At 35.5% G+C, this 12,254-nt stretch overlaps 1 pseudogene; it reads left to right on the forward strand.

The window, feature by feature from the left end:
- Positions 1 to 8,015: 8,015 nt before the first annotated feature.
- LOC100925386 lies at positions 8,016 to 11,739 on the forward strand (annotated as a pseudogene).
- The last annotated feature ends 515 nt before the right edge of the window (positions 11,740 to 12,254 follow it).

Below are 12,254 nucleotides of genomic sequence, written 5' to 3' on the forward strand. Positions count from 1 at the left end.
GAGAAAACTTTTTAATTTAATGTAACCAAAAGTATCCATTTTGTATCCTGTAATTCTTTCTATCTCTTCTTTGGTAACAAATTCTTCTCTTATCTACAGATCTGAGAGGTAAACTATTCCATGTTCTCCTAGTTTGTTTAATTCCCTAATTTGTTTGATTTATTATCCGATTTATGTTTAAATGCCCTGATGCATGGTCAGTTTTTTTTTTGTATTTCTTAGGGAAAAAGGTATGTTCCTTCAGTTGTTGTCAGAGAGCTATCATTTAAATTTTCTAAAATTCTTCTTCTTAACTTCTTTTTTTGTTTAATTTTTAGTTAGATTTTTCTAATATATAGAGGGAATAGAGGAGAGTGAATCCTAATAATTTTGGCTAACCAACTGAAAAATAATAATAGAATATATGGGTATGAATTGGGAATATAAAATTTTAGTGGTGGTTTTTTTTTGGTGGTTGTTTTTATCTCTTTGTGTGTTCTCCACACATAATAAAATGTCCAAAGATGGTTTTCTCCTCCTCCTGAGGAAACTGCCATGGGCCAGATATCATAGTTGTATGGCCCTGCAACCTTCAGGTACTTGACAGGAAGGTTAAGATATCTTTAATTTTTTTCAGAGGTGCATTTTAAACTTAATTTATAGATAGGTAGCATAGGCAAAGATGAGAACTTTCAGGCCTGCTAAGAGATATCTAGGAATAGCAGTTGCCCTCTCTATCATGGGGTAAAGAACAGAGAAATTTTCTTTTTTTCTCTTTTTCTTCCTCCCTTCCTTTGTGACTGTATCAGTGGACAGTAAAGAGACAGAAGAAAAAACTCAGTGAAGCAAAGGTTACTGGGGATATGGTTGATAAAGGAAGTGTCAGATCAGAATATGCAATGAGTAAAACAGAAACAATCTTAAAAAGGTAATAATTTCTTAGGCTGTATGTGCTTGATATATAGCATGACTACACAGCAAGGCAGGCAAGAAGTAATATTTGCATAGGTATATTTATGTTTCTTATGTCTGTGTTCAGCTGTCTCTCAGTCTGCAACTGTGCTCATGGAGCTTAGAAAGAAAAACTTTGCTGGAAAATCTATCTTTCTATGCCTTATTAGCTAATATATATTTTTAGAAAGATCCTGGTCACTTCCTTCACATATTTGAACTGTGACCTAGTCCTTTTCACCACCCCACTCCTCATCCTAGCAATGACTAGTTTATTGTTTTACAAGCTAGAGAAAGTCATTTCACTGATTTTAGAGAAACAGGTTTGGGGGCTTTGTCAGTAAAAGTTTCAAGACTTGTACTTTGAAATAGAACTGGAAGTTAACCATTTCCAGGCATCTGAAAAAAGAAAAAAAAAAGTTTTATATGTACCAGGAAACAACCAAAAGGTTAAATCTGACTGAAATATCTAGTTAAGATGTTTAGAGAATCCCATAAGCTAAAGTCAAGTACTGATTAATTTAAAAGTAACTTTTTGAACTATGTGTATTTTGAAACTGGAAATTTTGCCATAACTTATATGAGATTCCCACTCAATTTTATAACAGATTATGTGTTGGACTCTTAAGAATTGTCTTGCTTCTTACCCCTACAAGAGGAGCTTATGTAAGAAAGCAATTTCGAAATGCTTTATGTTACTTTTGTGACTAATATGCCAAAACTTAATTGTTATAGTATAGATGGATTTGTTAGAGCTTTTATAACTGCTCACAACATTTTTATGAGTTTTTGGTATCTCCATCTTTTAAGGAATACGTGAATGATAACAAATCAATATATAGAATCATTATCCGATAGATAAATTAATAACAAAGGTCACTTGAGCTTAAATTAACTATACTGCTGTGAAAATAAGATTTTAACGAGTCATTGGGTTTTGTTGAACATGTGCTGAAATTATCAAACGAAATCGTCAACAGAGTTTGGATTTGAGTAAAGTTGTATAATTTGAGTAATTGGTTTGGAAAATTTGGAAAGAAAAATAAAAACTGAAGAGAAAATGTGAAGAATAGATAAGAAGGTTTGGGGGACAGTTGCTCTGGCTGCCCTTGTGCCAGCTTCAGGAGATTTAAGTATGTTGATAAGATTCAAATATATTGACAGAAAATGACTGAAAAAATTTTGGTTTTAAGTGGAAAGGTTGAGTGAAGTTTTATATGTTTATCTTATGAATAATTATAATCATAAAAAGCTGCTGTTTGATTTGGAAGTATATAGAGAAACAGTAATTGAGGGCTAGGACTAAATTGTTAAACAATGGGTTCTTTCTGAGATTGTAAAACCCAGATTGGAATTAAATTAAAATGTGCTTTTAAGTGTGATAATTGATTAAAACCTAATAGCAGATTGAATATTGCAATCTTTGGCAGTGTGTCGGCCAGAAATAGTGTACTCCATAATATGAAATGCTTAAATTAATAGCTCTTGTGTAAAACATATCATTACATAATTAAAATTAGGGATTGAGATTCATTACCATTTGAAAAATAGATCCAAGTGTAACTAAATTTACTCTGATCTTATTTTAAGTGAAAAATATCTCTTGTAATATGATCCTTATGCTTCAGGATTTCTTCTACTATCTGGCATTAAGACAAATTTGGAAAAATGTATGGATCTGAAATCTTGTCAAATGGGTAACCTTTATCAAGTTACCTCACATCTATTTACCTCAGATTTTCTAATCTGTAGAGGGGTAATGATAGCAACCACTTCCCAGGATTATTGTGAAGGTCACATGATTGTAAAATGCTTAATAAGATGCCTAGCATAATGCAAGCACTATATGAATATTAAGTGTTATAATTATTTCTTTAATTAGATGTAATTGCTTTACACAAGATGATTTTATACAGGTTTAGATAGGATCAACATCCAGTGCCAATGGTAATAAAATTATTTTCTCTGTAAAGTAATTTGGAAATGCATTCAATTGAATCAAAGTTCCCTGATTGTTAATTTGTTTGTTTCAAGTCTCAAATGCATACTATTATGGATGGCATTGATATGTTTTGAAATTTTCTTATATTGTGAAATTGGTAACTTTTTGCATCAATTATTATATAACTTATGTTATTAGAGTATGAAGTAAACAGCTAAAAGGGGTGACTTTTTTGTTAATGGTATTTTATTTTTTCAATTACATGCAAAGATTATTTTCAACAACAAGGTAAAAATCCTATGTTTTGATCCACATTCAGGCTCTAAAGTTCTCTCTCTGGATGTGGATGGCACTTTCCATCACGAGGCTGTTGAAACTGCCTAAATACCTCATTGTTGAACAGAGTCAAGTCCATCACAAGTTGATCATCACATAGTCTTCTTGTTGTCATGTACAATGTTCTCTTGGTTCTACTCACTTCACTTAGCATCAGTTCATGTAAGTCTCTCGAAGGCCTTTCTGAAATCATCCTGGTTTCTTATAGAACAATAATATTCCATAACATTCATATTCCATAACTTATTCAGCCATTCTCCAACTGATGGGCATCTACTTTAGTTTCCAGTTGCTTGCCACTACAGACATTTTTGCACATGTGAGTTCTTTTCCCTTTTTGATGATCTCGTTGAGATATAGGCCTAGTAGAGACACTGCTGGATCAAAGGGTATGCGTAGTTTGATAGCCCTTTGAGCATAGTTCCATGTTGCTCTCCAGAATGCCTGGATCCGTTCAGAGTTCCACCAACAATGCATCAGTGTCCCAGTTTTCCCACATCCCCTCCAACATTCATCATTGTCTTTTCCTGTCATCTTAGCCAATCTGAGAGATGTGAAGTTGTACCTCAGAGTTGTCTTAATTTGCATTTCTCCAACCAATATTGATTTTGAGTATTTTTTTTCATATGACTAGAAATGGCTTTAATTTCTTTATCTGAAAATTGTTCATATCCTTTGACCATTTATCAATTGGGGAATGGCTTGTATTCTTACAAGTTTGATTCAATTCTCTCTATATATTAGAAGTGAAACCTTTATCAAAAACACTGGGTGTATTTTTTTCCTAGCTTTCTTTTTCCCTTCTAATCTTGATTGCATTAGTTTTGTTTGTGCAGACCCTTTTTAATTTAATATAATCAAAATTATTCATTTTGCATTTCATAATGTTCTCTAGTTCTTCTTGGGTCATAAATTTTGAAGGTGAAAATTTTTTGAAAACTGTTGTTATTTTATCAGCCCTGTTAATCCTGTTTTATAATGTTTTGTAATTGCAATTTAGGAAAATGGAACTCGCTGCCTTTACTTATAGTTAAGAAAAAGTTACAGTTAAAAGTATTTGGCTATCATTTATGAAATTTGTAAGATTGTAAATTGTTATTTGGGATTATTGTCATAATTTAAAAACCTATCAGGTATTTACACAGGTATTTTAAAAAGGAAAATTGGTTATTAATTATTGTATAAGAAATGATACAAAGAAAAGTCCTTGTAGATTCCCCCTGGGAAATTTTCCAGGTTTCTGGAAGCCTCTGTGTGGGCAAAGTCTTAAGCTCTGGGAAAAGAGCTTCTTATAGGTTATTGACTTCCTAAACAATGCAATTGACTTATTGAGAATATTCAAGTTTTTGTATAACATAGAAGTGATTTCTAATGATTGATCCATACACCAGGATGTACAGGCTCAAGGAGAAGAAGAAAAGAAAAACAAGTGATGAATGTTAAGTGAAATCTCTCATGTATGTGTGAATCCTGGCAAACTTTTATTACTTATTACAACTCCATGAGAGTAAAAATAACGGTATCTAGCTTTTAGTTGTGATTAGTGAAACTTGTTATTTGTGGTAAAAGCTCTTGGGACTCTAACTGATATTGTTTTGAGTTTTTAATTCAGGTATGGATGGATCATTAAGTCATTAATCCACCATTTGAGAGAAATGCCACAAAGTACTCAGGGAATGTGATCCTGAAATGTTACAGGTGGAGGTCTGTATCTGGGAAAAAGCCAAGAAGACAAGCTTGCATAGCCTAAGGTAGGATCCTTCTGGCTCAGTTTCCCCATTTTGTTATTTACTTTTGAACAGGAATATTTCCCACCTGTCTATTCCTAAGTCTTGCTATGAGGTGGAATTATTGCTGCATGATTGCTTGTCAAATCTGACTCTGATCTGAAGTCAAACAGAGCTAAGGATGCTTTATCTTGCCATATATGTGATGAATCATTAAGGACCAATTTTGATGGTGTTAGAATCATGTCCATATGTTTTTCTTTTATAGCAAATTTCTGTAATCAGAGCAAGTGGTCAGTAGAAGATAGGAGCACAATGCAAGTATGTAAGACCTTGCTATTTTCAGTCTAAATGTTTAGTCATTCCATATCTCAAACAATTAAGTAACTTAGTGCTTGGGCTTATTGTCTGATTGCTAATACTTACATAATCGTGTGTAAGATTAATTCCCTGGAATAGCTCATTCTTTCTGAATGTCATGGGAATGATTAGATAAAGATAAAGGAAGATTGTGAAACAAAGATAACAAACACAGTGTTAAATCATCATCCCACAGACTAAGGCTGGATCACTTCTGAGCAATAAATTGCATCTATATAAAATCTGAGCTATTCAGCCTAGAGTTATAGTCCATTCGATATCCAAAACAACTTAGAAAATGAATATTTCTGCCTGTTACTAGAGATACATTTCTGAATAAAATAAGGTCCTTAAATGTTTCCTAATATATGAGAATAATTAAGTGTTATTACAATAGTTTATGGGACCAAGATGTTATTCTATTAATAATTAAAATGAAATCAGAAACATCTTCAATTTGGTTTCAAGAAATGACTTTTAGTGCAATCAGTTCTCTTAGAAGAGAGTCACTTACGGAATAATTTGTGTTACATTAATGGAAAAGTCGATTTTATTTAATATTCTTATTTAATGTGGAAATAACAACTTTTGTTTCCTGTAGTGCAGACCTTTTTTATTATCAAAAACTTATTTGATATGCACTGTTTCGAAACTGATTGCTTAAGTGTATCTCCACATGCCTTCTCAAGTCTTTTGCTACAATTGAAATTAACTTAGTAACTTTTATGTAAGTTCATTTGTTTTTCATACATAGGTCATCTTCTTATAAAAAGTGTTCTGTAATATATGTTTTCAAAACATGAGGAGTAGATTGTTATTTATATCTGTTATTCCTAAAGTGGGGAATTGAATAACTGAATTGGATTGGAATTAAATTGAATTTACTGATATTTAAATTTGGAGTTCTAAAGTAATTAACAGTTAAAAGCTGTAAAGTAAAAAAAAAATGAGTAAAAATGTTAAAAATACAACAAAATCAAATGAATATATATGTAATTTGAAGGTTTTAGGAGTTTCCCTTTCTGTGGCATTTAAAATATTTAGTTTGTATTTGAATGTTAATCTAACAGTAACTCTTTAGCGTATTGTTAACAATATGTCAAGTATAGAGTTTAGATAAAAATAGAAATAACATGGCTTATTCATAACCTAAAATTCTCTGCAGTTTTAAATGAATTATGGTCTCCTAATATGATGCTCCCTTTATAGCTCTCTTATTGATTAAATCAAAACCCTGGGGGTTCAGTTGGTTTCTATCACATGTACTAGTTGTTAGAGAGTAAATTTTGTGACAAGTATGGAAATCTTATATTGAGATCTGTTTTGTAGAAGATTTTAGCAGAAACATTTAAAGAGTCTTTACAAATAATTTGGAAGCAGAAAGGTTCCACCACCAAAGTGGTACTCCTGAAGATATGATATTTTCCAGACTGCTTCAAGAAGAGCTGTGCCAGGGATTGGATGACTTCATGGAACATCTGAGATCCAAGATGAAATGTGTTGATTAAATGAATGTGGGGAAGGATTATTAAATTGCAGTGAGACTTAATGTTTGTTAATATTGATGTCCTTATTGTACCCCTTTGGCTTCTATTGTCTGTATTTGTATATTAAGTTCTCTTGGTTGTCTAGTGTATGATTTTCCCTTCTGAATTAATCTTTGATTTTGAATGTTCTTACTATGATTTGTATTGTGCTTCATTTATGGTTCTGGTGCTGATCTCATTTTATAATAGAAATTTTCCTCTTATCAGCTGTGAGACATAAAAATGCTCAAGGTCTCTTGTTAGCTTTCTGTTGACGTTTATCCTTTTGAAATGTTTCTTTCTCTTCCCTTCAGAGACCCTTCCCAGGTACTATACTTGGGGATGTTTTACCAAATGAGCTCTTTGTAATCATTAGGGTCCCCAGGAGTTACCTTTAATCAATGGGGTGGTGGGAGGAGGGATAATGTTAAGGAATCCCCTGAACTTGTCTTTTTGAGTTGTCATATTTTGCAGAAACACTGCACCTGGAGTATGCAAGAGGCCCCACATGTGTCAAGGATGAAGCATCATACCTTTAACCTCCAAAGCTGACATGATTTGTTGTTTGTATTCCAAGTTGGCATCCCTGTGTGTTCTTGGGAGTTAAGACAGGTGCCAGTCAGTCTGTAGTAAATTGAGAAACTTTCTGCAGATGGGACCCTTGGAAATAAACAGACCATCATTTCTTCATGGTTTAGCAATGGAAAAGAATGCTGCTTTTGTTATTTTACTTATTCATGCTCTCTCCTCCTCTTTGGAGGGGATTGATCCTTTTCCCCTCTCCTGTGACTTCCATTTTTTCCTGTAACTTAAATACCAAGTCTTGCCTGCACTGCTAGGCTCCTTGGTATAGGGCATCCCTACATGTATATGCTTTCCTCTTGTAATAACTCCAGTTACAACACATGTCTCATGGACTATATTGTTTTTGGTTAGCACTGTACATAACATGGTAATGGTTTTTTTCTTCTGTTGCTATTTCATTTTTCTCAATTACTATTTCATTGATTTGATTTTCTCCCCTCTTCTTTTTGATTAGATTAGTTAAGGGTATATCAAGTTCATTTTTCTTTTCAAATAACCAGCCTTTAGTTTTAGATACTTTTTCTTTGGAATATTTTGGTTTTCAATATCTCTTTCCTCATTAAAAACATATTTGTATTTATTTTAAGCTTGTTTATTTGTTGGCTTTCTAATTTTTTCAATGAATAGTCAGTTCATCATTCCTCATATCTTCTATGTTATAAATGTGTTTGTAAGTATATATACTTTTTTTCTCCTTAGGTTTGCTTTATCTGCATCCTGTAAATTGTTGTATATCATATCATGATCATTCTTCTCCTCTTCCTCATTCTTTCAGATAATTACTTGGCTTTTCTAATTATTCTTTGAAATCCTCAGTATTTAGGATTTCATTGTTAAGTTGCCAATTGATTCTTTGTCATATGTTTGTCCTGTCTGAACCAATTACTATTTTTATTAATTTGTGATTTAGGCAGAGAAATGGGGTTAGTCAGCTGACAGCACCCTTTTGTTTCCCTTCTTTGCTCCCCAGTTTTCCCCTCCAGAGCCCAGAGAACAAACATCACAACACCAACTCTTCAACTCATGAGTTCCTACTCTGCCCTGATGGCTACTGGCAGCACTTCCCACAGCCCGCTCTACCGGGTCCTGGTTCGGGTATCTGAAAACTGCCCGAGAATGGAGAGGAAGCTACAAAAGTATTTCCAGAACCCGTGGAAGTCGGGGGGAGGCAAGTGCAAGGTCAAAGCTGGTCCTACAGAAGGCACTTTCTGGGTAGAGTTTTATAAAAGGCAAGCTAAGGAAGGTGTCATAGCAAAAAGAGATCACTCTGTGGTCATCAATGATACTTCACATGTGGATGTCTTCATAGAATTGAGCGAAAACCCAGAAGAGAACAACACTTTGGAGATAAGTCAGCCTTCCCCTCAGACTCAGCCACTCCCAGAGGAAGTTCCATGTGAGAAACAGCCAGAAGAAAGAGGTGCTTCTAACTCCTCAAATTGCTTCATTCAAAAGGCATTTCTTCATGTGGAGGCCCAGCTGAACTTCAATCTTTCCAAAGAACAAAGGGAAAAAATTACTAACCTCTGCCCAAATATTAAAATAGAGGGAGGCCATGATATACCTGAGAAAGTGATCGGTGACTATGAAGACATTGGAAAAATTTACCATTTCTTAAATGAGAGCGTACTGGGCAATGAGCAGAAAGAGGATTTTCCCCACTCAGCCGCAGCAAGAGAAATCGAGAATGTTGTGCCAAATGACTGTGACAATCCTATTCACTCAAACCCAAAACACAGTGCAGAAGAAGAGTCAGACCTTATCACAATTTCTTCCCATCTCTATGAATATTTTAAGTGTTTCTTTGCTGAAACTTTGGCCAGAATAGAAAGTGAGTTTCAAGTACGTATCATCAGTACTTTCGTGTATCCTACAGGGAATGTGTGTTTGGACTTTGAGCCAGCTAAGTCAGGGGACAGGAAGGCAGCTCAAGAAGCTTTCACCAGAACATTTCAGAGGGAAATGCAGAATGTGACCCATCAGGATGTTCATTTCACAGATAATAAGCTGGCACTTGACGTCCAGAAAACACTGACTGATATGTTTCAAAATATGTATGTTAAAGCTGAAGGAAAAGTCTTGATCCTCTTGGGAAACCCACGGGATATTTTAGGAGCTCAACATTTCATTGAGACAAATTTCTCCCGCAAACAACCTGAAGAAATGATGGCTTCCCAGAACATGATGAAGAACGGAATTGAAGTTGATACCATTCAGTTGCGCCTTCTGCATCCAGAAGTCAGAGAAATAGAGAAAAAATATGACACTGCAATGGAACTGATGAACAATCCCCAAACTCAGAAAACCCTCGTTGTATTTACACCAAAAGACAAAGGCATAGACCTCTCTGCACATGCTTATGAAGATTTTGTTGATATCTTTCAGATGCTCTTACCTCAGATTGCCAAAGAGGTAGTGAACCTGAAATCATTAGTTCAAGAAAGAAAGTGTTGGCCTGAAAAACCATTCTTTGAAGACTTTGAAAGAAAGCACCCCCATGTAAACTTGGAGTGGAATGGACAAGAACTGACATTGGCTGGTTTGCCTAAGTACCTTGCAGAAGCAGTGGAATACGTTAAGAGATATTTTAGTATTGAAAGTCCTCCTCAGCAGAGACAGTGGCCAACTCTTTCCCTTGGAAGGAATTGGAATAGAGATTCCAAATCCCCCTTGGACAAAATCGTTGACGATTTCAGAATGGCTTTACCTCCCTTTAAGGGATTGCCTAGCTGGTGGGACTTGGGAAAAGAGGAAGAGGAAGAGTGTGTCATCTGTATGGAAAGCATTCACCAGAAAGAAGTACTTCCAAAGTGCAAGCATGCGTTCTGTGGCCCTTGTATCCGAGAGGCCATGAAACATAAGCCGGTGTGCCCTGTATGCCAGACCTCCTATGGTATTGTGAAAGGGAACCAGCCGGACGGAACAATGACAACATCTTACAGGGATTCTTCCCTTCCAGGTTACAATTCCTATGGCACTATCGTGATTCATTATGACATGCGGGGAGGCATCCAGACAGAAGAGCATCCCAACCCAGGAAAACGCTATGAAGGAACGAGACGGGTGGCGTACTTGCCCAATAATGAAGAAGGACGGCAGGTCTTACATCTCCTCAGAAGAGCTTTTGACCAAAAGTTGATTTTCACAGTAGGACAGTCTCGCACATCTGGAGTCAAGGATGTGATCACCTGGAATGATATTCACCACAAAACTCTACAATTCGGTGGGCCGGAAAACTTTGGTTACCCCGATCCCAGCTATCTGCAACGAGTCAAACTGGAACTGAAGGCAAAAGGAATCGAGTAAGAATGCTGACTTCAAGGATGCCTTGAGAACTGGGCTTATGAAAGTTATAGCTGTGGAAAAGAATCAAAGGAATCATTAAAATTATTGTGTGTGTGTGTCTGTGTGTGTGTTTGTGTAGTATTTAGAGAAAAATGTAATAATATGAGAAGAAATTAGTTTGCTTAGGAGTGAGTGGGATGAACTGCTACCTGCTAACCTGTCTAATTTCTTGGAGTTTGTGCTTTTTATTAGACAAACTGAGAGCCTGGTAGAAATGTAAAAGTTGCTCTAGTAAGAACCCAAAATATATCTCTCAGTGCTTTGCTGCTTGTATCCATTTTGCTGTCAGCAGGTATGCTGGAGAAGGAATATTCCATTGTACCAATTGCACAAGTGATGCACAACGTGATGACTGTCCCCCAGATCCATTCATATTTATTGTGGTGAATTGTTGGTAGCCGCAGAATTAACCAGAATTAGCTCCCTTTTAACTGGAATGTACCTAGGAACATTAAAAAGATTGGAGGACATCTTGAAGAAAATTAGTCTCCAGATATTAACATGAATCCTTCACTGCAGAAAGAAACTAGCCGTCCTTGGGGCTGTAACAAATTTAATGGAAATTAAGGAGTGGAGAAAGATAATCAAATCCAATGGCTTCCAGTCACTTTGAAGAACAATTAGAAAAGACTCTGTTTGGCATTCAAAGTCCTTCATGACCTTGGCCCTTCCTTCTCTTCCCTGCTATGTACTCTGTGATTCCATGATATTGGCTTGATATTCCTTGCACAAGAAACTCCATCTTTCCTGATCGTGCATTTTCACTGGATATCCCCCAGGCCTGGAATTCTTTTCCTCTGCATTTCTACTGACTGGCTTCCCTGGCTTCTTTCAAATTCTTCCTAAAATCCCACCTTCTACACTTTTCCTTGCCTTTCCTAAACCTTGTTAACACTAGTGCTTTTTCTGTGTGGATTATCTCCAATTTGTCTTGTATGTAGCTTGTTTGTTATGTAATTGTTTGCATATTGTCTTCTCTGTTACACTATAAAGTATTTGAGAGCAGAGACTGTCTTTTGCCTTCTTTTATATCCCCACCAATTAATAAATGCTTGACTAACAGATTAGGGGGAAGATCATTGACCTGGAGATCAGTTTTCAAATTAATTGGTAACTGGCACTGATTCGTTTGCTGCCCAGCTTCTCCACATTCTTAGTTCACCTTTTAGGGTGTACCTTGTTTCTTGAGGGTGTACTTTAGGGTGTACTCTGTTTATTGAGTCTTAGTGAGACCACATTCATACTTAAATATTTTCTTACTTTTAACCTCCACAAAATTGCCTGCTCAAGATGCCATTTTTCTAGGTGCCCGCTCAAAAGTGTACTTATAGGGCAACAGATGCAATGCTCACTCATCTCTGTAGGAATCTACCTTTTGTATTTGCTACAAAAACTAAGCAAAAATATTTATTAGACCCTTACATACTGGATTCTTTGGCATTGCTTGGAAAAGGAAAGAGAGCCTTTTCTGTTTACAAATAGCTTATTGATAATACAACACCC

The sequence above is a fragment of the Sarcophilus harrisii genome, chromosome X, assembly GCF_902635505.1.
Source record: "Sarcophilus harrisii chromosome X, mSarHar1.11, whole genome shotgun sequence".
Taxonomy (NCBI): Eukaryota; Metazoa; Chordata; class Mammalia; order Dasyuromorphia; family Dasyuridae; genus Sarcophilus; species Sarcophilus harrisii.